Source organism: Tamandua tetradactyla, chromosome 6 (assembly GCF_023851605.1).
Source record: "Tamandua tetradactyla isolate mTamTet1 chromosome 6, mTamTet1.pri, whole genome shotgun sequence".
NCBI lineage: Eukaryota > Metazoa > Chordata > Mammalia > Pilosa > Myrmecophagidae > Tamandua > Tamandua tetradactyla.
This window is the reverse complement of record NC_135332.1, coordinates 113270443-113296211: the sequence shown is the minus strand read 5'-3', so window position 1 is coordinate 113296211 and position 25769 is coordinate 113270443. Positions and strand designations below refer to the sequence as shown.

Sequence of the window (25769 nt, the reverse complement as noted above, 5' to 3'; positions counted from 1 at the left end):
CTCCACCCATTCAAGGCAGGTCTCAATTAGTTTATGGAATCCTTTAAAAGAGGAAACATTTTGGAGAAACAGCAGAGCCAATGTAGATGGAAATAACCCGGGTGCTAAGTAAGGACTCACAGAAATAACCAGAACCTGAAGACAAGCAATCTCCAGCCCCAGTAGTTGCTAAGCTAAGAGATGAAATCAGAGTTTTGTCCCCAAGCAGCTAAGTGAAGGTCCACAGATGCTTAGAGAGAAAACCACTGGCATCAGAAGCTGAAAGCAATGGAACTGGGAACAAGGACCAGCAGACACCAGCCTGGTGCCTTCCCGTACCACCTTTCTCTGGACGCCTTAGTTAGGACAATTTATGGCCTTAGAACCATAAACTTGGAACTTATTAAATTCCCTTTTTAAAAGCCGTTCCTGGTATACTGCTTTCCAGTATCATTAACAACCTAATGCAGAAGGCACGGCAAATCTACTGTTGAGTGGGCTCTCCAATGGCATTCAATATACGTGATTAGTTCCAGAAACCTGGGCAAGAAGGGCAGGAAACACCAGGACCAAGACAGAAACAGCACGGCAGGAAGGCAGTTCTTTGCCAAAGGCACTGATGAGGGATGAGTTAGAAAGGAAGTTCTGAATCTGGGTTTCTTGTTCTCCCACTTACTGGATATTATGAACCATTGATTGTACACTTTGGATGATTACGTGGTATGTGAATATATAACACACACACACACACACACACACACACATATATATCAATTAAAAATAAATAATTAAAAAAAACCCAACTAAGATGAAAAGTTATTTCATGAGTCTAATAAGAAGGAGCTATAGGTGGTGTTGGAAATGTTAAAGAAGGATCCCTGTCCATAGGCAGTAACTCTGTCCTCAGTGGTGAAGATATTTAATTCCTTAAACTTGCTTCATGGAGCAATTCCTCCATCTATCTTTGCCTATGCTTCAGAGTAATTACTAGTAGTGTTACGTGAACATGGGCATAGGATGCTATCAGATTGATGCACTGAAATTTTCATTGTTACCAGTACTTAACAATTCTAAGTACATGCTAGTTGGCTGTTCGATACATAATGCAAAAAGCAAAGCGAAACAAAACAAAAAGAACCAACTGTGAGATTCCAGAACCTGCTGCTTGTCCAGCATGAGACCTGCCCCACCTCCGAGGATGTTATCCTGATGCCATGGAGCACAGAGCAGCTTGCATCTCCCTTCACAGCCACGATGCCTCCCTTAATTTCTATACATTGCTCCTGCTGCCCTTTTGCTATACTCCTTCCTGCCCATTTCTTGCTCCCACCAAAATGATTGATCCTTTTTATTCACTAAGAAACTGCATCATCAAAGAAGCCTGCCTTCGTTGACCTCCCCACTGCCACTCACATACCCATTTCCATTACCCAAGTGTTTCATATTCTTTCTTCCTCTGGACTGTAGTAATTCCTTATGCATATCTCCAACTTTGTGCTAGAGCCCACCTGGAGTTTGGCACACCAAAGGTCTTAGTAAATGGAATAAGTGAGTGATATCTAGGTAGTAATATACTCTATTATGGGTATTTATTCCATCTAAATATAAAATATTTTGAAAAATTGAACTGGCTACCTTAGTCTTTGATAATTTCATCATACCTAAATATATAGTTAGCAACTGCCAAGGGCAAGATCTTTTTATATTTTCCTTTCCTAGTATAATATGAGATAAATTAGGACATTTAAATACTGTTTTAATATATGAGATCTTTCTTCTTTAAAAACCTCTTCTATTTTAATGAGTCTCTATTTTTCTAAAAGACATTTTCATCCAGCAGACTCAAAAAAAACAAAAACAAAAAAACAGAAAAGTTGTGGCATTCTGACTTTATTTCCGTTTAGTTCCAAAGCCATTTCTTAGCTCTGAAGTTGTCCTTTTCCAGATCAAATGCTGAGGTATTCAGATTCTGAAGCAGCCCCTTTCAGCCTCCAGCGAGTCTGGAGGAGAGAGGTGAGTGAGCAGCGGAAAGAATTCACTGACAGATGTGCTCATTGTCTTCTCAAAGACAGCCCCAGAAACGAGAAGGTATTCAGCTACAGGGCATGATCCTGGCTTATCTCACTTTGTTTTGGAAATAAATTAAAGCTTGAGGGAAGCAGGAAGACTATAGTGCTGGAAGGCTGAGTCACAACAGGATTTGCTATTTTCTCTCACTGTCTCATCTTTGCTCAGTATCTTGGTTCCCAAGCTCCTCTCCAAGGAAACCATGACTAAGTACCCCTCCACCACCTTCTAGAGAGGTGTTTTCAGAATTCACTAAACTTACTATCTACTTCAGGGCAGACTCCTGAATGCCACACCTTCTAGAAAGGGGTTCTGGCCTTTGGGCATTACCACATTTAACCTAGAAACTGCAAACCAGATTTATAGTCACCAACTAGGGGTGGCAAGTGGAGGGTTATTTAACATGGTGTTGTGGGGGAGGGCTGCGGTAAGATGCCTGTTCCTGGGAAAAGAGCTCACTAGTTTAAAAAAGCCAAAATGGGCCAATCAACCAACCAACCAACAAAACAAAGAAGATGATTATTACTTTTATCCTGAAGAAAAACATCAGTTTCTCTGGTTGTGTAACATTTCAATTCCAGATGCACGATTAAAGGTCTCTAAAAGACAAAGCCTTTGAGGAATGTGAAAATCAGAGAAGGAAGCAAGAAGTCTAAAGTCAAAGTTGTCCTCCTGTAGTGTACACAGCACAACTTGTCTCGACCACATCTCAAAGGATTTTAAGGATTTCTGCAGGCCACATCATCCTTCATGGTAAAAATGGGAAGCACATGAGCTTTAAATATAGTAACTATCATGAGAAAGGATCTTCTCTGAATGATTCACATTCTTGATGTACCCCTAAAATGCACACACCCAACCTGATTGTAGAGCTAAGGATTTCTGTATCAATTTAATATTGTATACTCTTGGAGACCAGAAACTGAATCAAAACAAACAAACAAGCAAAAGCAAAAACAAAAACACCAACCTTTTAACAGAATTATATATATTTAGTGATAGTGTCTTACAACAGAAATCTATTTTCTCAGACCCTGGATTGAGGTTATTAAGATGAAATGTATGAAATGATCAAACTCAACTTATTGGGAGTATGGGAAGCAGTTTTCAGTCAGGGTACTGGCATTCAGTCAATAAACCAGCACTACTGGCATCAACTAGATGCTGTCAGGTCAGCCCAATAATCTGGGCATTTGCACCTAGTTCAATTAGCTAACCTCCTTCAGCCAGCAGAGAGAAACAGAGGGGCCAGCTCTTAACACCGTTATGGCAAAGTATCAACTTATTGCCATGACAGATGCTAGTAGAGAAGCGAATAGTGAGTCAGAACTGCAAGCTTTAAAGGCTCACATTCACTGAGCGCATAGTAGGTGTTGGGAATGGTTCATTAATTCCCCCACAAAACCCTGGGAGGCAGAAACTAGTTTTCCCAATTTGTCAGCTGAAGAAGCTAAGGTTCAAGGAGGTTAAACACCTTTTCCAAGGCTACATTTCTAGTAGGTGGTGGGACAAGTGCTAAACTTGGGTAAATCAAGCGCCTGGACCTTTCACCGGCTGATGACATGGTATCCCATGTAATTCTAGAAATATCAACCCCCTCTCTCCATGGACAGGAACATGGCTTTTTTTTTTTTTTTTTTTTTGCCAGACTTCCTGGCAGTTACAATTCTATGTCTTCCTTCTGTGGCTTAGACACATGATATACTGAAATATTTGATATTTTTGATACAGTTTCTGGTCTCCATTAAAAACATGGAAGGGGTGCACTGATGGTTCAGTGGTAGAATGCACACCTGCCATGTGGAAGACCTGGGTTCAATTCCAGGTCCATGCACTCAAAAAAAAGGAAAATATATCTGGCATGCTGCTCTAAATGAATGCAAAATTAGTCTATTAAAATATCAACACCTTAGTAATTTCATGTTTGTCAAATGATTGTCTTAAAAAATAAACCACTTAAGCCTGGGAAATGTGCCTTATGGATTATACTCTGCCACTTCCCCCAACCCCCACCAAGTATCTAGTAGCAGTGTGTCTTACTAATCAATGGTACTTAATAAACACGACCAGTAGGCTGCAAACAGTGCCTGTATTAGGGAAATAACTTATATCATGCACCCAAATGTCTTCATATGTGTAGTATTAATTGTAGAACATCAGCTAATTTTAATTTAAATGGCAAATGATGCTCAGTATCACTTAGTTTCTATGCAGTATAAATAAAATGAATTCTTACAGCATATTTTATGGGAAATTCCCTTTCTGCTCCTCTAAACATTGTTAGAATGAGAACAGGATGGTCACTTTCTATGACTTGCAAGAGAAATTTATGTCTGTGTGGGTAACTTCATCGACACACACATGGATAGCTTCTTGTACTCTTTATACCAAGTAGGCATCTGGCATGAGTGACAACCAGTAATACTGTGAGAACTAGTGAGGTGATGCTTGTAAAACACTTGGGCAAAATACTACTAAAAAAATATGAAATGCAATCAAATCTGTGCTGGTTTGAAGCTATTACATACCCCAGAAAAGCAATGTCCTGTAATTCTCATTCAATATTGCTGGGTGGATCCTTTTGGATCGTTTCCATGGAGATATAACCTACCCAATTCTAGGTGGTGACTTCTGATTAGATGGTTTCCATGGAGATGTGTCTCTACCCGTTCAAGGTGGGGTTGCTCACTGGAGCCCTTTAAGAGGAAACCATTTTGAAAAAAGCTTTAGAGTCCCAATAGCCACCAGAACCAACAGAACCCACAGAATCAACAGAGCCCCAGGGAAGCTTCTGAAGAGAAAGCTAGCAGATTTCACCATGTGCCTTTCCAGCTGAGAGTGAAACCTTGAACGTCATTAGCCTTCTTGAACCAAGGTATGTTTCCCTGGATGCCTTAGATTGGGCATTTTTATAGCCTTGCTTTAACTTGGACATTTTCACATCCTTAGAACTGTAAACTAACAACTTAATAAGTTCTCCCTTTTTAAAAGCCATTCCATTTCAGATATATTGTATTCTGGCAGCTTGCACACTAGAACAAAAATCAAATTGACCAAGGTTTCTAGAATCTGAATAATTTTCATTCCCAAGAAGAGTAAGTTCTTACCTTCCAGGTGGGAGGTCCTGATCCATACCCACTCCCCTACCCACCCCCTCAGAAAAAAAAAGAAGAAGAGAGATGCTGGGATCTCCTGCAGGAATTTCATGTGTTCCCCTGGGATGAACCGAGTGTGGTGCAGTGCATTTTCTAACACCCACACCTTATGGGCTCTTTAACTGGGACTTCATCTTAAGTAAGCCAATTTCATGGGTTTTATAGTCATAGATGTGTGTGTAAGGCTAGAGTCTTACTTTATTCATCATGGCACTAGAGGGGCTATTTGTCTTCTTCCTATCATATTTTTATAACTACCCCTGATTTTATTTTGAGGGAATCACTTCTCCCCCTTTGATATTCCACGTTCTTCCAGAAATATTAACAACTCCCTCTCTCCATAGTACACATTATCAACATAATCCAGAAATAGTGATTGTTTCAGAAACTGAGAAATGACCAAGGAAGGCCAGGTCATTCAGGGCTGATGAGACTTACTGTAGGAGGCGATATTGCTTAAGCTGTGAAGGGAGCTTGTGCTCTGTTTTCCACTGATTTAAGATAATGAGAATGTAAGGCTGGAGCTGCAGCAGCCACATTGCAAACAAGAAGGGAGAAGCCTGCCTACATGTGAAGCCCTCCATAGCAGACAGAGCCAAGAGATGTAGGGAAGAAAGCAGAGCAGGTGACTGTATCTGAGCTTCAGTGCAGCCACAGTTGCAGCAAGCCCTACCCCCTAGAATCATCAATTGCATGATCCTAAACCTTCCCTTTTTGCCAAAGCCAATTTGGGCCTTTCAATTTCAACCCAAAGCCTCCTAATCAACATATGCACCATGTAAAACTTTAATCTTTAAGATAAACTTTTTTTATGGAAACAATTTCGCTGAAATCTAAGCGAGGTTATTTCATTTCCTATCCTCACACCATCTGAGTTATTTAAAATTTTTCACTTAAGTACTAATTAATTATGAACAGTGACTTCTGTGTTTGGAAGAACTTGAAAATTCAGTTCTTGCTAAATATGTAAGACCTCAATTGTATAAAATATAACACATTCATTTCGTAGGCTTAGGAAATTTATAATCTTGCCAACTTCTCAAACTCTTAGAATTGCCTTTAGGATACTGCTCTTTTGGCCCATTTCTCTTGAATCTCAAAAGAGTAGTAGAATGAAGTCTTATAGTTCATTCATTTGTCAAGGATATGCACTCCATGACATAAGGAAGATCAAGCTGACCTCACCAATGTTGAAGTCTGAATTGGTAATTAAAAAGGTACAGGTAAAGGGGATGTAATATTCCTGCTTTCCTGGAACTTGTTTTTAAATATTATAAAATTTCAAAAGCCTACCAGTGCTATGATATATCTCTCTATTCTCCTGAGTTGGCATCCCCAAGTGCACTAGAAATATAAACAACTCCTTTAAAAATTGTGTTAATATTAAATCACCCAGAAATGGATGGGTGAAAATGGATGGCTATTGTGTCCTCTGAACTAAGGAGTTTCTCAAAGAACGCTTTGACTCTAAAGATGTAATATATTAAAGACATTTTCAACAATCATTTGTAAGTGCCTCCTAAAATTTTCATCTGGTCCTTGGAAACTGCCCATTTATAATTAGGAGCTACTTCCTGCAAGAACTACAAGTAAGATAACCTCAAAATTTAATAACATGAATTCTACATTAGCAAGTATATGCAGCCTGAAAGACGAACTTTAGCTTTTACTAAAGTCATTAACAGAAAAGTTTCCTAAACCATCGATCTCCTCCTTCTTGCTCTCTTTCCATGCCACAGTTTGGGTCATTATCAACTGCTGAGAATAAAACTTCCTAAAGCCAGGAAAAATAGTTGACTTTACAACTGAACCTTGCAAATATTTTCTCCTAGTTTGTTCTTTGCCTTTTAACTTTGTTTATGGTGTTTTAGGTCATTCAGAACAAAAACAGCCTTTGATTTCGTCATCACAAAAGGGACAAATTGGAGGTAAAAATAACCACATCCTTTCCAATTTGTTTGGTTTTGGAACAAAGGGCGCAAGGCCTTGCTAACCAGATTTCACTCCTCTCCACAGCCCAATCCAACCCCTACCTTGTAGGGATTATATACATCAGTGATAAGGTTTTTCAGCAGCTTTTGCCAAAATCAAGCACATAGAAGACTGTGTTAGAAACAATTGAGCCAAAATAAATCCTTGTCTTCTTAATCACTTGGCCAAACTTGGTTCTAAATTGTGATTTTCTTAATATTAGTACATTCAGATGAATTGATTTGCCAATTTAAATCTATTTGCACAAAAATTCTTCTAATTAGTAAAACTTTGGTGCCTACAAATCAAACAGGTAGTTTACCACTTTCCTCTTTCATCATTTTTCATCCTCTTACTGTAGTTGCAATTTAAAGCTCATACAATGTTTTATTCCCTTCTTTCAGATGGTAAGGAAAGCACTTGTGCCTTTCTGCTCATAAGCAAACTTCAAACAGTTATCAAAAGCAGCAAATATGTGTTTTAGAAAGAAAAGGGTGAGTGCCCTTTTTGTCACAATGCTAATGGATCTATTGTATTTATATTACTGCCCAGTTTTCTGTTTTGTTTTTAAGAATTGAACGTTTTTTTACGCCTCTAAATATTGAAAAAAAATTTTAAGTTTCACTGAAGCTTGAACCTTTTCATATATCTTGTATGCTTTGAAGCAATAATTTTCAGGCATAGAATGACTCATTTCTTTACAAGCCCCTCAATTTAAAAAAAGATGTCTTTCTATGCTCTTTTAATCCAATCTTGTAGGGACAGACCTACTGTTGGGTGGAACCTTCTGGTTAGACTTTTTCCATGGAGATGTGACCCCGCCCATTCAAGGTGGGTCTTAATCAGCTTGTTAGAGTCCTTTAAGAGAGCACACTGAGATGAACAAACTGGTATATGCATACAATGGAATATTATGCAGCTATAAAAGAGAATAAAGTCATGAAGCATGTAACAACATGGATGGACCTTGAGGACATTATGCTGAGTCCTTTAAGAGCACACTGAGATAAACAAACTGGTATATGCATACAATGGAATATTATGCAGCTATAAAAGAGAATAAAGTCATGAAGCATGTAACAACATGGATGGACCTTGAGGACATTATGCTGAGTGAAATTAGTCAGAAACAAAAGGAAAAATACTGTATAGTCTCCCTAATAAGAACAAACAGTAATGAATGAACTTGGAGAATTGAAGTTAATTATGCAGGTTATCAGGAGATAGAAACAGGATAGAGATTGTGCAATTGGTGTTAAGGAATATTGACTGTGCAACAGGACTGACTGCAATAATTCAGAAATGGATAACACATACTACCTGTTTGTAGCACAAGTACATTGAATGAAGCTGATTGTGACCATGATAAAGGAAGAAGGGCTGGGGGCACAGATGAAACCAGAAGGAAAGACACAGGATAAAGATTGAGACAATATAATTTAGGAATGCCTAGGGTACAAGGATGGTGGTTAAGTAAATATACAAATTAAAAATTGTTTTTTGCATGAGAGAGAACAAATGCATGTCAATATTGCAGAGTATTGAAAATATATAGTATACAGGAAAAAGAACAATCAATGTAAGCTAGGGTCTATAATCAACAGTAACATTGTATTAAGCCTCCACTGAATGTAACAATGGCATTATGCCAAAACTAAATGTCAACAGATGAGGATTGGGAAAGGGGTATGGATTATTTGTGGAAGAAAAGGAAATGTCTTCAGATAGAATATGGTGGTGAAGGCACGTCAATATACTTAGATTGGACTGTATGATGTGTGAATAAAACTTTAAAAATGAAAAAAAAAAGGACATATTGAAAGATAAAAAGAGAGAGAGCAAGAGAGAGCACACTGACAGCTGAAAGTTTAGAGAAGCTAACGAAAACACCCCTGGAAGAAGCCAGAAGGACCACTGGAGCTGAGAGCCATTTCAAACCAAAAGCCACGACAGAAGAATGAGCAGACATCACCATGTAAATTCCCATTTGACAGGGGAACCCAGGATGCCAGGTACCTTTCCTCCAAGAAAACATTCTCTTATTGATGCCTTAATCTGTAAATTTTCACTGGCCTTAGAATTGTAACTTGAAAGTTAATAAATCCCCTTTGTAAATGAAAATTAAAAAGATGGCTTGATAAATGAAATGTTTGCGGTTATATGTGTGACTTGATAGACAATAATGGAATTTGTATTTAATGAAGTACATAGCATTAAGAGTGTATGTTTTTCAATGTCCTTGAATGGAGAAGTGGTGAATTCCTCAATATTTTTGCTTCCTAACCTGTAACTTTTTCCTCTTGGAAGTCCTAACAAAGCTAGAAATGATCTCATCCAAGGTCATGATCAGATGGCAAATGAGTCTCAGGTCTTCACCCGAAAAGCTGTGTCTCCTTTGTAAAGGATGTGCATTCCCAAGTTCATCAGTACAGCTTTGCTCTCTTAGAGAGGAGGTGGTATATCAGGTCAGGAGAACCAAGAACTTTCTATGGTGCAACCTAGCTATGGAGACAACATAACAAACAGAAACTGAAGAGGAAAAGGTCTTGGTAATTACAGAGAAAGAGAAAGAAAAATTATTGCTTTCAATGGCCTGCATTTAAAAAATGATTCTAATAAGGTATCAGTGGCTGAGAGAGTTCAAATCAAGTCGAGAGGCTACTGTGGAGGTCACTCTCATGCAAACTTCAGTTAGATACTGCTACCTATCATAGCTGGCCAAACCCTAACCAAAACCATTCCTGCCAATCCTAAAGAATACCTAGGGCATTATATAAGATTCTGCAAAGGTTCTGTGCACTAGGGTGTCTTTCCAAAAACCTACAACCTCCAGATAGGTCCCTGGACCAGATAAGTCCTAAAACCTAGAGGAGCCGAGTTTATTTGTCCAGAATCTAACTTTTCTATAACACATAATCTAACTCAACTGGTCTGGATAGCTCATTTAAACAACCCAAACACAGCGAGTCCAGAATAAGAATGAGGGCCTTTAATCCTATATAGCTTAATAAAATGTCTAGATACATCCCAGAACATATTAAGCAGATAAAAAGCATTGCCAATGTCCTTTGAGGGATGGGAGAAAAAATATGGAACTATTAAACTTTACCAGCAGGGAAACCCCTGATACTGTGTCAAACATTAAGGCCACCCAAATCAATAGGCAAAGCCCTTGATCTTGAGGCTTGAACTTGTGAAGTTTATATATATAGCAGAGAAGGTTAGCCTACTTGTAGGTATGCCTAAGAGTTACTTCTGGAGGACCTCTTTGGTTGCTCAGATGTGGCTTCATTCTCTCTAAGCCCAACTCTGCAAATGAAACCATTGCCCTCCCCACTCTGTGGTATATGACATCCAGGGGTGAAAGTCTCCCTGGCGGCATGGGAAATGACTCCCAGGAATGAGTCTGGCCCTGGCATGGTAGGATTGATGAGGCCATGCTGACAAAAATGGGGACAAGAAGTATAACAAATAAGGTATCAGTGGCTGAGAGAGTACAAATAGAGTTGAGAGGCTACCCTGGAGGTCACTCTTATGCAAGCTTCAATTAGACATTGCTACCTATCGTGGCTTGCAAACCCCAACCAAAATCATTCCTGCCAATCCTAAAGAATACCTAGGTCAATATATAAGACTCTACAAACATTCCATGCACTAGGGTATCTTTCCAGAAACCTGAAACTTCCACATAGGCCCCTGCACCAGATAAGTCCTGATATGCAGAAGGGCCAGCCTCTCCAGAACATCAACTAGTTCCCCTATCCCATATTATCGACAGCCCCTTCTAAAAATGAAAAATTTAGAATGGGCATAGCCCGAATACCCCTAAAGAGTGGGAGAAAGATCAAATGGTTTAATAAATGAGTATGATTCCTGATTCCTGAATCATTCATTATATTGATGTTTCTTTTAGTCTCTAGTATCTCAGAGCAGCTAGACGTACAAACCTAAAATTGTGGAACAGTAGCCCATACCAAACTCTGATATTTGTTCTAAAACTACTTGTTGCAATGTGCTTTGAAATTTATTGCTTTTATATATATATATATATAATTTTCCACAAAAAAAGTAAAAAAAATACAAACCACATCCAAAATATATATATACACATTGCTCAAAAAAAAGGAAATAGCCAGAAACAATTGTTTATCCTTTTAAATTTTGTACTATGAAAACGTTATCACCTCATCAAAGAAATAAAAGCAAATAAATTATAAACAAATACACAAATTTTCCACCCCAAAGAAAAACAACATTTTGGGAAATGACAGCATCTTTGGAATAAGTATAAACTTTTCCAAGGTGACAAATCTGAAGCGGGTGATAATCATTTCCATTTTTAAGTTCTAGTGCATTTGTTTAAAATTGCCTTGTAACTTTATACTCAAATTTCAAGTACATGAAATAACTATTTTAAATTAAATAGTAGAAGCTTCTTGAGAAAGACAACATAGAGAACGCTGGGTGGCTACTGAACTGTAAATTAAAATAAAAATTAGATGATTTTTCTTATGATGAGTCGATACATGTTCATTGCAGAAAACAGAAGAGAGCATAAAAATGTTTTATGGTCACCCACAATTTCCTCACTCAAAAAGGAATTATAGTAACAGGTAACATCTAATTCTAGTCTTTTGTCTGTGAATATGTATGAATGAACAGTTTTAAAAACAAAAATGGAAATGTGCTACCAAAAAAAAAATAATTTTAGAACAAAATAATACTTTTACGATGAAATTAAGATGTAGGGTCCCCTGCAAATTCTGATTCAAGGTAGCACACTAAGCATGCTAAGTAGATACCATGAGCAAAGCTCACCTGCCTAAGTTGGAAAAATTTATGGACAAGAAGTTATCATTGAAATTAAATGGTGGTAAAGACATGTCCAAAGAATACTGCAGGGATTTGATCCCTTTATGAATCTTGGTGATCGATGAATGTGCGGAGGTGGCAACTAGTACAACAGAATATTGGAACGGTGGCAATACAAGGAAATCGTATAATCGTGTTAGAGGCCTTGGAACGAGTTTAAATAATGACTGTGCCCAGCAGAGAAATCAATTGCTTCCAAGTGTCTCCTCCCCAAAGAGACTTTTTTACTGTGATGTAATAATTAGGTTGTGTACATTCTTCATATTAACATTTGTTAAACTTTTGTTGTTGTTAAAAATGTTTTCTCTAGTGCTTTGCACATAAAAATAGAATATTAGCTTTTATTCTAATTTCTTCTAATAAATTTTTCCCAATGCTTGCAAGTTGAAACTGATTTCAAGGTTTTCTGCATTAAAATGGAAGAATCTTATTAAATGTGAAAAAAAAAAAAAGACATAGATTCCCCATAGACAATTCTGTCCGCCACAATAAAACAGACATGTCATCTTCTATATTAATTAGTGCAATCACATCCTAAAGAACACAGATCATGGATGTATTGGCTAAAAAGGACTTGCTTTGGCCACAGTATATTCAAATCTGGAGGAAAATAATACAATCTTTAAAAATGGGAAATGACTTTCTCTGCAAGAAAAAGGTTAAGGTTGGGTAGAGATGGAGGAGAGGCAGATGGCAGCATGGGCAAATCTGCTAAAAGAACAAAACAAAAATTTGCCAGAACACAGTTCCCCCCACTACTGGTAGGGAAAGGAAAAATTAAGGAGTACATTATTAAGGAGGTACTATATTTGGAAATACATCATTTATACACATATATAAACATAAAAATAAAATAGCTTTTAAGGCATGATACCTAAAAGCAAACTAGGGCAATTCTGAAGAGACGGCACCTAGGTGTGAATCAGTTTTGAGCGAGTTTGAAGGTTGGGGGGTAAAAACACAGGATCAGGCAGACCTGGATTGAAGTCCCAGGACTGTCTCTTGCTACCTGAGCATCCTTGAGCAAGCCACCGTCCCAATTTTCCCTCCTGTTAAATGGCGGTAATGATCGCACCTACTACCTTACAGCATCCTTGCAGGGATTACATGAGTTGGCATGGGTGTGAACGTGCTGGCACTCTTACTGGCACGTAGTAGGCCCTAAGTAAGTACCTTCTTCTTTTCTCATCCCACCGCACCCTTAGCAGAACCTCCTTGTGCACGATATCAACAGCCTTCAATCCCCTTGGAAAGTCCAGTTATCTACTTTGATACGTTGGTTAAATGGATAGAAAGTGTTAACTTAGTTTAGGGTCAACGCTGGTGTCGACAGTTAGTTAGATTTTCCTCTTTCTTTTTTTTTTTTTTTCTAACATGGTCAGGCACCGGGAATCGAACCCGGGTCCTTGAGCATGGCAGGCAAGCATTCTTGCCTGCTGAGCCACCGTGGCCCGCCCACAGATTTTCCTCTTTCTAAGATAAGGGGGTCAAATGACTGGTTCAAATAAAATACATGACTCTGGACTAAACCCTGGAAACAAGGTACAATTCATTCAAATGGTACATCTGGTTACCTTGGTAGGGGAAAAGTAATGAAATCTATATCTGGAGATCATTTTGAGCAGTTGATCTGGTATTGTGCTTCAATCTCATCACTAGGATGTTAAGGCAGTATAGGCATAAATAAGCATGTGATAATAAGCAAGTTTTAGTTTTCTGGGGACTTTGATTTTCTCATTTGTAACAATGGGCAGTGGATACTCTCGGTTGGTGATTTTTAATGATATTGGAGGCCCATTTTAGCAATAAATCCATAAGAATAGCAGACTAAGCCCACCCAATATTCATTTTGTCCAACATTCTACATAGACAGTGGTTCTGAGCATTAATGGGGATTCAATACTTGTCAAATACATGAAAGAACATGCAGAGTAGTCCTAAACATGCCAAATTTTTGTTTTCTAAAAGTACCTGGTAGCTGGGTATCTTCATGAGCCTTACACTCAGGGACGAGTCTTCACCCAGAGTCCACAATAGGGCAAGGAAAGATTAGAGGTGTAGTCCAGCAAGCCTCCTCAAACAAGTTGTCCTGGGACAGGTACAGGGAGAGATTTCCTATTGCAATTATAATTGTTTAAATGTGTTTACTATTTTTATTTCATCTGCCTGCTGGTCTTCTCTGGAAGCGGACAAATGACCCCAATTAACAGTCTGTATTTTATAGGTGTGGTAGTCAGCCAAAAATAATAATAATTCTTACATCCTGATAGTCACACTTTTGTGTAGCCCTCCTACATTGAATAGGGCTGATCTGGGGAACCAATGGGATTTGCAGAATTGACAGAATGGGACTTTTAAGATTAGGTCATTAAAACACATGTGGCTTCTGCCTTGCTTTCCTGGATTACCCCGACAGGGAGAAGCCAGTTTCCAGAGTGAGGGCACTCAACTGACTCCATGGAAAAGTCCACATGGCAAGAAACTGAAGTCTCTAATTTATAGCCAGCACCAATTTGCCTGTCATGTGAGTGAGCCATCTTGGAAGAATATCCTCCAGCCCTAGTCAATCCCTTGGATGATGGCAAATCTGGTCAATATCTTGGGTTCCAACCTCATGAAAAATCCTGAACCAGAACCACCCAGCTAAGCTTCTCCCAAATTCCTGATACACAGAAACTGTGCAAGATTATGAATATTTATGATTGCTTTAAGCCACTTATGCGTGGCTTAAATTATGTAGGATGAATACAATGGATAAATACAATAAGCTTCTAAATCGAAATCACCTTTCAGTTTTGTAGTTAGGGTTATGGTGGCAACTGTTGATATTTTGTAAAAATAGAGCAGAAGTGTCCTGAAAAATTAGCAGCTATATTTGCAATAGTCCAATGGAATATTCTAACAGCTTTTTCAGAAGGGCTTCACCTCTTTTCCCTTTCATATATACTCTTGCAGCATCTAGCATAATGTTTTAGAATAAGCAGGGCTTTGGGGCCAGGCAAACTGGGTTCCAATTTGCACTCGGTTACTTACTAGCTTTGACACCTGGGACAAGTTAAACCTCCTGTACTTCAGTTTTCTCATTCGTAAAGTTGGGGTCATAGTACCCAGCTCAAGGATTTTGTAAAATTTAAATAATCTAATACATATAAAGTGTTTATGAGAGTAGCTGGTTCATAGAAAGCTCCTAAGTAGTGTTATTTTTATTACTAACTTATTTTTCAGTTAAAATGCTTTCCAAACCTGACTCCTAGGGATGAGCTGGGACCCGGAATCATGGGAATGAGAAAGCCTTGACCAAAAGGAGGAAGAGAGAAATGAAACAAAGTCAAGTTTTAGTGGCTGAAAGATTTCAGAGTCGAGAGGTTACCCTGGAGGTTATCTTTATGCATTATATAAATATCCCTTTCTAGTTTATGGCATATTGGAGTGGCCACAGGGAAGTACCCGAAACTGTTGCACTGTGTTCCTGTAGCCTTGATTCTTGAAGACTGTATAACTATACAGCTTTTACAATGTGACCATGTGATTGTGAAAACCTTGTGTCTGATACTGCTTTTATTCAGGGTATGGACAGATGAGTTAAAAAAAATAGGATAAAAATAAACAGACAATAGAGGGAGATGAAGAGTAAAAATTGGGTAGATTGAAATAGCGTGGTTCAATGAGAGGGCAGGGTAGGGCGTATGGGACGTATGAGTTCTTTTTTTCTTTTTTCGTAGTAACACAATGTTTTAAAAATGATCATGGTGAAGAATACACAACTATGTGATGATATTGTGAGCCACTGATTGTATAATATAGTTGGACTGTATGTGATGAATATTTCTAAATAAAAAAATTTTTTGAAAGTATATGATGAATTCTAATCTGGAAAAAAAAAGTTTCCAAATTGAATTTCAAACCTGCAACAAACAAGTTAGTGCTGAGAACCACTGTGGTTCTTCAGATATTTTGTCTACTTTCTTTCCCGTCTGCACCAACCATGAAAAAGCCTCATCAGTACTGATAAGCTCAAAAAGCTGTACTGTGTTTGCCTTATTTCACTTCCATAATTAAATGACACACTATCTCAGGATCCATTGATATAACTGTTTTCTAAGAGTTGTATGTCTGAAAGTAAGATTTTAAAAGCAAAATTTTAGATAGCCAGTACTCCAGTTCACCAAAGAGTTTACTATATACTAATGAAAGAAAACCAAGTGTTATAGGGGAAAAATCAAGTTTCATCTCAATTTTAAAGCACAATGGCTAATCTTGAGAATTTGGTCTGACTTTTTCACTTTTTCCTCATAAGAGAGGGAGTTAAAATCCATTATTGTCTAAAAGCGCTTCCATTTCCATTCTTATTTGGATCATGGTGAAGAGTCTAGGACACTGAACCAATACTGGAAGTGCTGGATCAGGGATTTAGTGTGGTTCAGACTATTAGCATATTTATACGTCCTGCAATTCGGGGATGGGGGAAAGGGCTGAACAGAACAGTAGGCGTCTCCATCAAAATCACCCTGAAACTCTGGACTCTTCATTTTTAAGGTCAGGAGGCAATGTGCCAAAGGTCACGTAGGGGCAAAGGGCAAGAAGATTGAAAGGATTAGAGGAAGATAGAAACTGTGCAGATGGACATAAAAGAGCTTACTGGGAAAGCAAAAAAACTGGCTGCATAACATATTTTTATTATTTAACTTAAAAAATTTGACTCTCTTAAAATTAGCCTGCATCATATTGGAGGGAGATTATCAAACTATGTGCAAATTCCTTCTTTCTCATTTCCCCCATCCTTGTGTCTCTACCTGTCCCCACCCTAGTGATACACACAAGGGTTTTGTTATTCAATCATCATTTTAAATCACACATTTTCCCTGCAACACTTATGAAAAAAGAAACACACACACACACACGTGTCCCCACACCAAATGGGTAGAAACCATATAAATGAGAATCTCATTCACTTCTAAGCCTTTACATCTGTATAGATAATAGCTGTTTATTTTTTATTTAATCTATTTATCTATCTTTCTGTCTATCTCTTATTTACTTAGGAACTTGTAAAGAAACACATCTGTTAGAGATATGTACAATTTTGGTTTTTGTGTAACTGGTGTTTTAAGTAAACCGAAGCCATGTGCCCGGTTAGTCCCTAAGCTCCCAGGACTCCCTGCTGATACCAGCCATCCCCTATCTTGGGCATCTGGAATGAAGTCTTTCATCCTCTTTGCAGAGCCCTTTGTGTTCTTTCTGACCTCCAGTTCTCTCCCCTTGCTCTCCTGCTCATTCACCTTATCTTTTTGCTTGTCCCCAATGACATGGCTATTGTAAGGTTTTTGTGTTATTTTGTCCTCTACTACAAGGCTTTCTAAAGAACAATCTGCCAGCTCTAGGGGTTTTTTGTGTATTTTGTCTTCAGATATATTCTGTTTATAAATAATTTACAGATTCGTAATATAGTTATAAACTATTAAATATAAGGCTTTCAACATAAGCTCTGTTTGCATTTGCAACATTTGTACTAAAGAACACTTGACACCCTGCTTGTGTGAGATATCATCCTTGGGAATCAGGGCAAGAAGTCAATAAACCCTAGTGCATTTACAAGAATATCAGGTTTTTAGTTGACGCTAAACAAGAACTACTCACAAGCGTTATTTGCATTTCTAGAATGTTTAAAGGAATTTTAGATTACTCCTCTCTTTCAGATACAAGAGATTGTATGTATTTATGTAGTACATACATATTTATTTATTTGCTATCTTTCCTGTGCAGATCATTCTATACCCTGAGTGGAACTCAAGTTGCATCTCACTACGAGCTTCAGAAATAAGAAATATATTTTAAAACAGACACATGTTCAAAGCCTGACTAATAAAATTTAAAACCCAATCCTTCAACAGATTAACTTGTAATATAAAATTTAAGAAAAAATAGATTGATCTTTGGAAAAGAATAGTTCACAGATTTAAATTCTCCTTCGTACCCAAACATAGCCAACAGGCTTGGGAGGAAGTTCTTTATGTTTAGGTGGTCTTGATGGGGAACTCCCTGTCTGGATATCATTTGCACATCTGAGAACAGCCACGAGAGAGGGATTTTATGGTGAGGAGGATCGTGGGAAACACTTACTGCCACAGTCCTCAGCATCCCTAAGCTGTCAAGGGCAGGAAAAAGCCAGACATTTGTTTATGTAGCAATTTGTACCCACAAACTTTACTGTTTATTATTTTCACTATTCATTTCTAATCACTTTTCAGAAATATATTCTAACAAACAGAATTATCATACAAATAACTCAAACATAGAATTATCAAGAATTTCAAGAAATCTGTTCCAAGCTGCTAAAGACTGTCCATCATTTCTTTTAAAGATGCAGAGTCTTTAAAGATGTAAAGTCATTTAGTAAAGTCATTGCTAAATCACGAAGCCAGGGAGCATCGGTGGGTGTTACGCATGGTGATAAATTCAGCTCACATTATGGCCATTTTGTGGTCATTCCAGGATGTAAGCCAGTAGCTTGTCTATCACAACCTACATTTCAGTGCCGAGAACAGTACTCTGTACATATGAAGCTGGTATTGATATTTGTTAAATGAATGAATGACAGCAATATGTCATATCATATGAAGTTCATAGAAGCCACTTTGCATAGTGTTGGCTGAATAGGAAGCTTACTGCAATTTATAATATTATTGCTACATCCAGTAAAGTATAAGCAAGGGCCAAATTTATTAAAATCCTCCACTTAATGTTCCTTTACCATTTGAATATTTCTTTCTCCCTACCTCACTTCCTAGAAAAGTATAAGCAAGAAGGTTTTCTTGGGTTTACTGATTTTTAAAATGAGTCACCTGCAGTCATCTCATCATTCTTTATTACAGGCAAAGACAAAAATCAGAAACATGGAAAGGAAAATCACTCCAGGGAAAAATCTACCTGGCCATGTTCTTCATTTCACCTTAAAAGAAAAAAGGATTCATTTCCACTACAAAACTGAACTTACAACATAATTCATAATCAAAAGCCTTCTCATGGGCAGGCTACAGTGGCTCAGCAGGCAGAGTTCTTGCTTGCCATGCCAGACACCTGGGTTTGATTCCCAATACCTGCCCAAGCAAAAAAAAAAAAAGCCTTTTCATAAGCACTTTTTGAGTATCTGTGGGCTGAAATTAATATAAAACCTGTCCAAGGCATCATATCTAACTTCCAGGAAGTTTCTTCACATATTTATCTGGCATCAAGAATGGAATATGGCTTAATTAGAAAATACAAACATTGATCATCTCCTCTAAGATGACAGCAGGATAACTACTATGAATTGCCTTTGCAGACACTAAGTCTGTATAGGTATCATTGAAATAAGCTCATTTCTGAATGGTCAGTCTCTGTCACAGTAAAGAGAACACTCAATGCTTCATAAAAGGGAGCAATAAATCTATCACTATGCATAGCAAGAACTATCTACTGTCCTTTAGAGGTTTCAAGTCTTTTTTCTCTGTGAAGATACTGGCTTATTATTGTCATGAAGCAAGTGCAGGCCATCGATGTTTAAATTGCATTCCCTTCGTCTATACTATTGTTTGACAACTTTCTGAGGATTTTTCTACTTATTTCAGTGTGAAATAAGAAGCAGCACACTACTAGGCACATTGATACATTCTCGCAGGAAAACGACAAAGAATCTAATTTAGAATCTATTTTGGCAAAATGTTACTTTGTACAAAATATAACGATTTGTCCAGGCTTGTGTGTAACTATACTAATTTTGAAAAATATAATTGTAGCAAATTGAATAAAAAGTTGGGTGTTGTTTTCATTTCTTTGGCTACTCAAGCAAATATCATGTAATGGGCTGGCTTAAACGATGGATTTACTACCTCTTGGTTTTGAGGTTAAAAGAAAGTCCAAGTCAAAGTGTCATGGAAGCAATGCCTTCTTCCCAAAGGCTGGCTTTCTGGGGCTGGCGGCTGGCAGTCCTTGGACCTTGACCCCTTGGCTCCCCAATGCACCGGTGGCCTCTTCTGGCTTCTCCTTCCTCTTCTGGGTTCTGCTGAAATTCAACTTTTTGCTTCCATGGCTTTCTCTCCCTCTGTGTCTGAATTTCACTTCACTTATAAAGGTCTCCAGTAGTACAATTAAGTAAAATGCATCCTGACCCAATTGGGCCACACCTTAAGTGAAGTAACCTCATTAAAAGGTCCTAGCTCCAATGGGGTCACACCCACAGGGATGGATTAAGTTTAAGAGCATGTTTTTCTGGGGTACCTACAGGTCTAAACCACCACAGGTATATTCATTGAGTCAGTGTTATGCTAAAATCTTTCTTAAAACCTCCCTTCCTGGGGAGGCCATGGTGGTTAGGTGGTAGAGTTCTCACCTGCCGGAGACCGGGGTTTGATTCCCAGTGCCTGCCCAAGTTAAAAAAAAAACACCTCCTACCTCCCTTTCTTTGTCCTCCCCTCCCCCCACACACACATGAAGGAAGAAAACACTTTGTATACACAGACCATGTGTTTAGTAACTTGGTTAAACTGAAACAGTTACAAAGGTGATTTTGCCCTTAAGGCACCTTGTACAATATCTGAAGAAAGATTACAAAGTCACATGTGAGCAAGTCAAATAAATGTAATGCCAGCCAAAAAGCAATAATAAGAAGAGAGTCTCCAGTTGTATCAAGATTCTTTGCCTGATCCACACTGGATACTGAAAAATTTACATTGTTACTTCAAGAATAGCATCTTATTTCCTAACAGTTATTTAGAGAAATCAACCTTCAAATTCTGTACCTTAAAATCTTGTATCAGATATGCTGATTTTCAAATCTTTACTTGTCGAACTCTCTTTCATTTCCCTTTTCAGTTGTGGACCCACAAACGGAACAAGCATTTTCCAACATCACTTAAGTTTAAGGTCACATTATATCTTATGTAACATTTTCATTTATACATACAAATATCATACCTTATTTTCCCTCTATATGACAACATTATTGATTTAGACTGGCACTTGGTACATAGTGTTCAGTAAAGGTTTATTAAATACATGAAAGGAAGCAAAATATTTTAAAAATGTTTAAGGAAAATCATCACTTGTAAAATTGTTTCTTTCCCAACTAAATTTCTTTGGAGTCCTTCCTGAAATTCCCCTTGGTTAATTCTCTGATGCATTAACCCATCTAATCAGCTAGCATCATCATAAAAAATATACTTAAGTCCTTGCTATATTCCAGTCATCCTGAAAATGAAAACTATATTTCTTTCTAAGCATTTAAAAAGAATTTGTCAAATGTTGGTTTTTTTTTTTTTGCATGAGGAAGAACAAAGGAATGTCGTTACCGCAGGGTGTTGAAAATAGATGGTAACCAATATTTTAAAATTTTAACATGTGTGAGACTACAGCAAAAAAGGTTTATTTGGTACAAAATTTATCTTTTGACTAGTGCATTTCCTAATATAACTTACGTAGACAGCTTAATTGAACACCATAAGTAAATGGAACCTTGAGTAGGCCATGAGATTTTGTTGGTTTGTACAGTGATGGCCCAATAAATCCCAGAGTGATTTGAACAGTGAATAAAAAAGTGTTTGCAAAGTCCCCTTAGGGGAATGGTGAGAAAGGGGGAAAATCCAATTTCCCCAAGTTGAATTCTTGATATTCTCACAAGCAGTGGGGACAACCAATGCAATAGGCTAAGTCCCCAATCTTGGGGTTTGTTCATATGAAACTTAACTCCACAAAGGATAGGTCAAGTCTATTTAAAATTAGGCCTAAGAGTCACCCCCAAGAGAACCTCTTTTGTTGCTCAGATGTGTCCTCTCTTTCCAGCCAACACAACAAACAAACACACTGTTCCCTTCCCCCCACCCCGACTACGTGGGACTCCCAGAGATGTGGACCTTCCTTGCAATGTGGAATAGAAATCCTAGAATGAGCTGAGACTTGGCATCAAGGGATTGAGAAAAACCCTAGAATGAGCTCAGACTCAACATCAAGGGATTGAGAAAATCTTCTCGACCAAAAGGGGGAAGAGTGAAATGAGACAAAGTGTCAATGGCTGAGACATTCCAAACAGAGCCGAGAGGTGATCCTGGAGGTTATTCTTACACATTAAACAGATATCACCTTGTTAGTCAAGATGTAATGGAGAGGCTGGAGGAAACTCCTGCCTGAAAATGTAGAGCTGTGTTCTAGTGTCCATGTTTCTTGAAGATGATTGTATAATGATATAGCTTTCACAATGTGACTGTGTGAATGTGAAAACCTTGTGTCTGATGCTCCTTTTATCTACCTTACCAACAGATGAGTAAAACATATGGAATAAAAATAAATAATAGGGGGAACAAATGTTAAAATAAATTTAGATTGAAATGCTAGTGATTAATGAAGGGGAGGAGTAAGGGGTATGGTATGTATGAATTTTTTTCTGTTTTCTTTTTATTTCTTTTTCTGAATAGATGCAAATGTTCCAAGAAATGATCATGATGATGAATATGCAACTATGTGATGATATTGTGAATTACTGATTATATGTAGAACAGAATGATCAAAAGTTAAGAATGTCTGTGTTTGTTTGGTGTTTTTGGTATTTAAAAAATTAATTAATTAAAAAAAATGACCCCAAGACATTCTCCCTCATTTCTAGATTTTAGCTTCATTTTTATTTTCACTCTCTCCTGTATCCTGTATTCTAAATTTTTGATGATTTTAATGTTCATGGATGTGAGCTCTCAGCACATCAGCACCTCTTAGTTCCTGAACAGTCTCTTCTACCCTAGTCCCTCAGGGTCAATCCCCGGCGATTATCAGTACTGGTAACTGTCGCCCTTCCCTTAGTCTCAACTCCATATATCCTACTCTCTGATCATTACTCTGGGTCTTTCTCCCTCTAGTTTGCAAACCACTAAGAATTCTTTGATATAGCAGGACTCTATATCAAAGCCCTTTGATCCTACCACCCTTTCTCTGGCCCTCACTCCTCTCCTTTCCAGGTTAAATTCCATGGTCAAGCACCATAATCAGTCTTGGTAAACACTCCACCCTCCACCTCCCTCTTTGCTCTACCATTCTTGCTTGGAACTCCACAACCTTGGTTAAATCCAGCTCTCTGCCTGTTGTATCTGCACTGTGCAACTGAACACAGCTGGAGAAAACTACAAAATTACCTTGAATGGTCTCATATTGCAATTAGTAACATGAACCTAAAGCAGTCCTTAATGCTGCCAGGCAATCATACTTTATTTCCCAAGTCCATTTACTCTCCCAATTATGTCCATTTCACACTACCTCTTCTCTGCTCACACCCTTCCCTGAGTATCACTCTTAGCAGATAATCTTGGTTCAGGCATCACTGAGGAAACTTTGTCAATCAGTGGAGAACTTATCCAGGATCCCTTACAGTGGTTTTCCTATAATATCCTCTTCTCCCCTATATTTGTCTCCTCATCTATTTAAGTAGATGAACTATTCATATTCTTTCTTTCACTTGTATACTAGATTCCATCTCTTCTGACCCAGTCAAAATTGTAACTCCAGCAATTCTTCTTCTTTTCCTATCCTCATTTTCCATATCAAAATAATATCATGCCCATCAACTTATGAACATAGTATTATTTCTTGCATCTTTTAAAAACATTCTTGGCTCTGTTTCTCTCATCAGCTACTACCCCATTTCTTTGCTTCCCTTGCAGTAATCTCCTGTAAGAAGCTGCCATATTTCTATCTTACTTACTCTTTTCCCATTCTCTCTTATACCCAATACGATCAGGCCTTCTCTCCTTCCACTTCATCAAAGTTGCTCTCATACATGTCACCAGTGACCTCCAAGTAGATGACACCATCGGCCAATTCTCAATCCTCAGCAAATTAGACCTAATAGACACAGTTGATCATTTCTCCTCTTCCTTCAAAGACTGTCTTCATTTAGCTTCCAGGACACCAGGACCACCATCCCTCTCCCCCACTCCAAACACACATTTGTTTTCTTCTTACTTCACTGGAGGTTTTCTCAGTATCTTCTGCTGGACAAGCCTATTCTCCTTGACTTCTTAATGTTGGAGTACCTCAGTTACTCTTTAGTTTTTCTCTGTCTATACTCACACCCCTGGTGAACTCATGCTTGTGACATTCAAACGTAAAATTTATTCCCAATTTCAGATTCATAAGTTTAACTGCCTACTCAATCATATCTCCACTTAGAGGTTTAATACACATCCCAAACTCGATTTCCAAAGCTGGACTCCTGATCTTCCTTCCTACAAGTCTTCCACCACACAGTCGATGCCATCTCAATTAAAAGCAACTCCATCTTTCCAATAGTTTAGGCCAAAGCTTGGAATCATCCATGATTCTTGTGGTAGTTTAAGACTGTATTGTCTCTCAGCAAAGTATGTTCTTACATCAATCTATTTCCGTGGGTATTGACATTTTGTGCGTCGGACCTTTAAATTAGGTTATTTCAAATGAGATGTGACCCATCTCATTTGAGTTGAGTCTTAATCATTTTACTGGAATCATTTAATAGAGGGTGAAACACAGATTAAATTAAGAGAAGCACAAAGAAAAAAAAAAACCCCAGAGCAGCTGAGAGGAAGCCACTGAAGCCAAAAGCTGGATGCAACAAAACCTGGTAAAAAGGACCAGGAGACGCCACCATGTGCCTTAGCATCTGGCAGAAGAGCCCAAGCTCACCAGGAGCTAGTCTTCAAAGGCAGTATCATCCTACTGATGCCTTAATTTGGACATTCTTCACAGACTAGAAACTGCAAACTGTAAGTTATTACATCTACATTGTAAAAGCCAACCCATTTCTGGTATATTGCATTTCATCAGCTTTACCAAACCCCTCTTCCATTCTTCTCATACACCACATCCAATCAATCAGGAAATATGATTGGCTCACCTTCAAAAATAGCAAGCATCTGACTACTTTTTACTACTTTTCTGTGCCATTGCCAAAATGGAAGCACTCATCTCTTGCCATAAGGCTTGTAACAGGTCTCCTCATTTTATCCTTGCCCATCTATCATCCACTCAGAAACATGGCAGATAGAAACAGCCTCTTAAAATGTAAATCAGGGCAGGCCACAGTGGCTCAGCAGGCAGAGTTCTCACCTGCCATGCTGGAGACCTGGGTTCGATTCCCGGTGCCTGCCCATGCAAAAAAAAAGAGTTAATCAGAATGTGCCATTCCTCTGTATAAAATCCAGCAATGGCTGCCCTTTACATCCAGACTAAAAGCCAAAATCCTTACCATGGCCTATAGGTCATTTTCTGGCCTATTACTACTTCCTTGGCTTCATTTCCTCTACTTTCTTCTTTGCTGATACTCTATGCCTATCATAATGGCCTCTCTGTGGTTCCTCTAATAAGCAAGCAGACTTTTTGCTCTGGCTATTCTTCCTGTCTGGAATGTTCTTTCTCAAGACCTAGATGCCAACTCTTCACTTCTTCTAAGTCTTTGTTCAAATCTCATCTTCTCAGTAGGAATTTTCCTTGTGAATACCTTTATCCTGCAACTTACCCTGATCCTTAAGCTTGCTCTACTTGTGAACATTTCATAGTTCTTACTACCTTCTAATATACCATATATAATTAATCTACTGATTGTGTCCACTTTTTATTACCTGTCTCTCTACTGCTAGAATTAAAGACCGGCACCTCTGAGGCTGGAGGGAACTGCCTGAAAATGTAGAGCTGTGTTCCAGTAGCCATGTTTCTTGATGATGATTGAATAAT

General features: G+C 38.2%; 1 protein-coding gene and 1 pseudogene across 4 annotated transcripts in view; one reads left to right on the top strand and one right to left on the bottom strand.

Annotated features, from left to right (window-relative positions):
• The window catches only part of SULF1 (sulfatase 1), a 183332-nt gene that overhangs the window by 117570 nt on the left and 39993 nt on the right, over positions 1–25769 (bottom strand). The window lies entirely within an intron of this gene.
• LOC143688711 (small nuclear ribonucleoprotein G pseudogene) lies at positions 11976–12204 on the top strand (annotated as a pseudogene).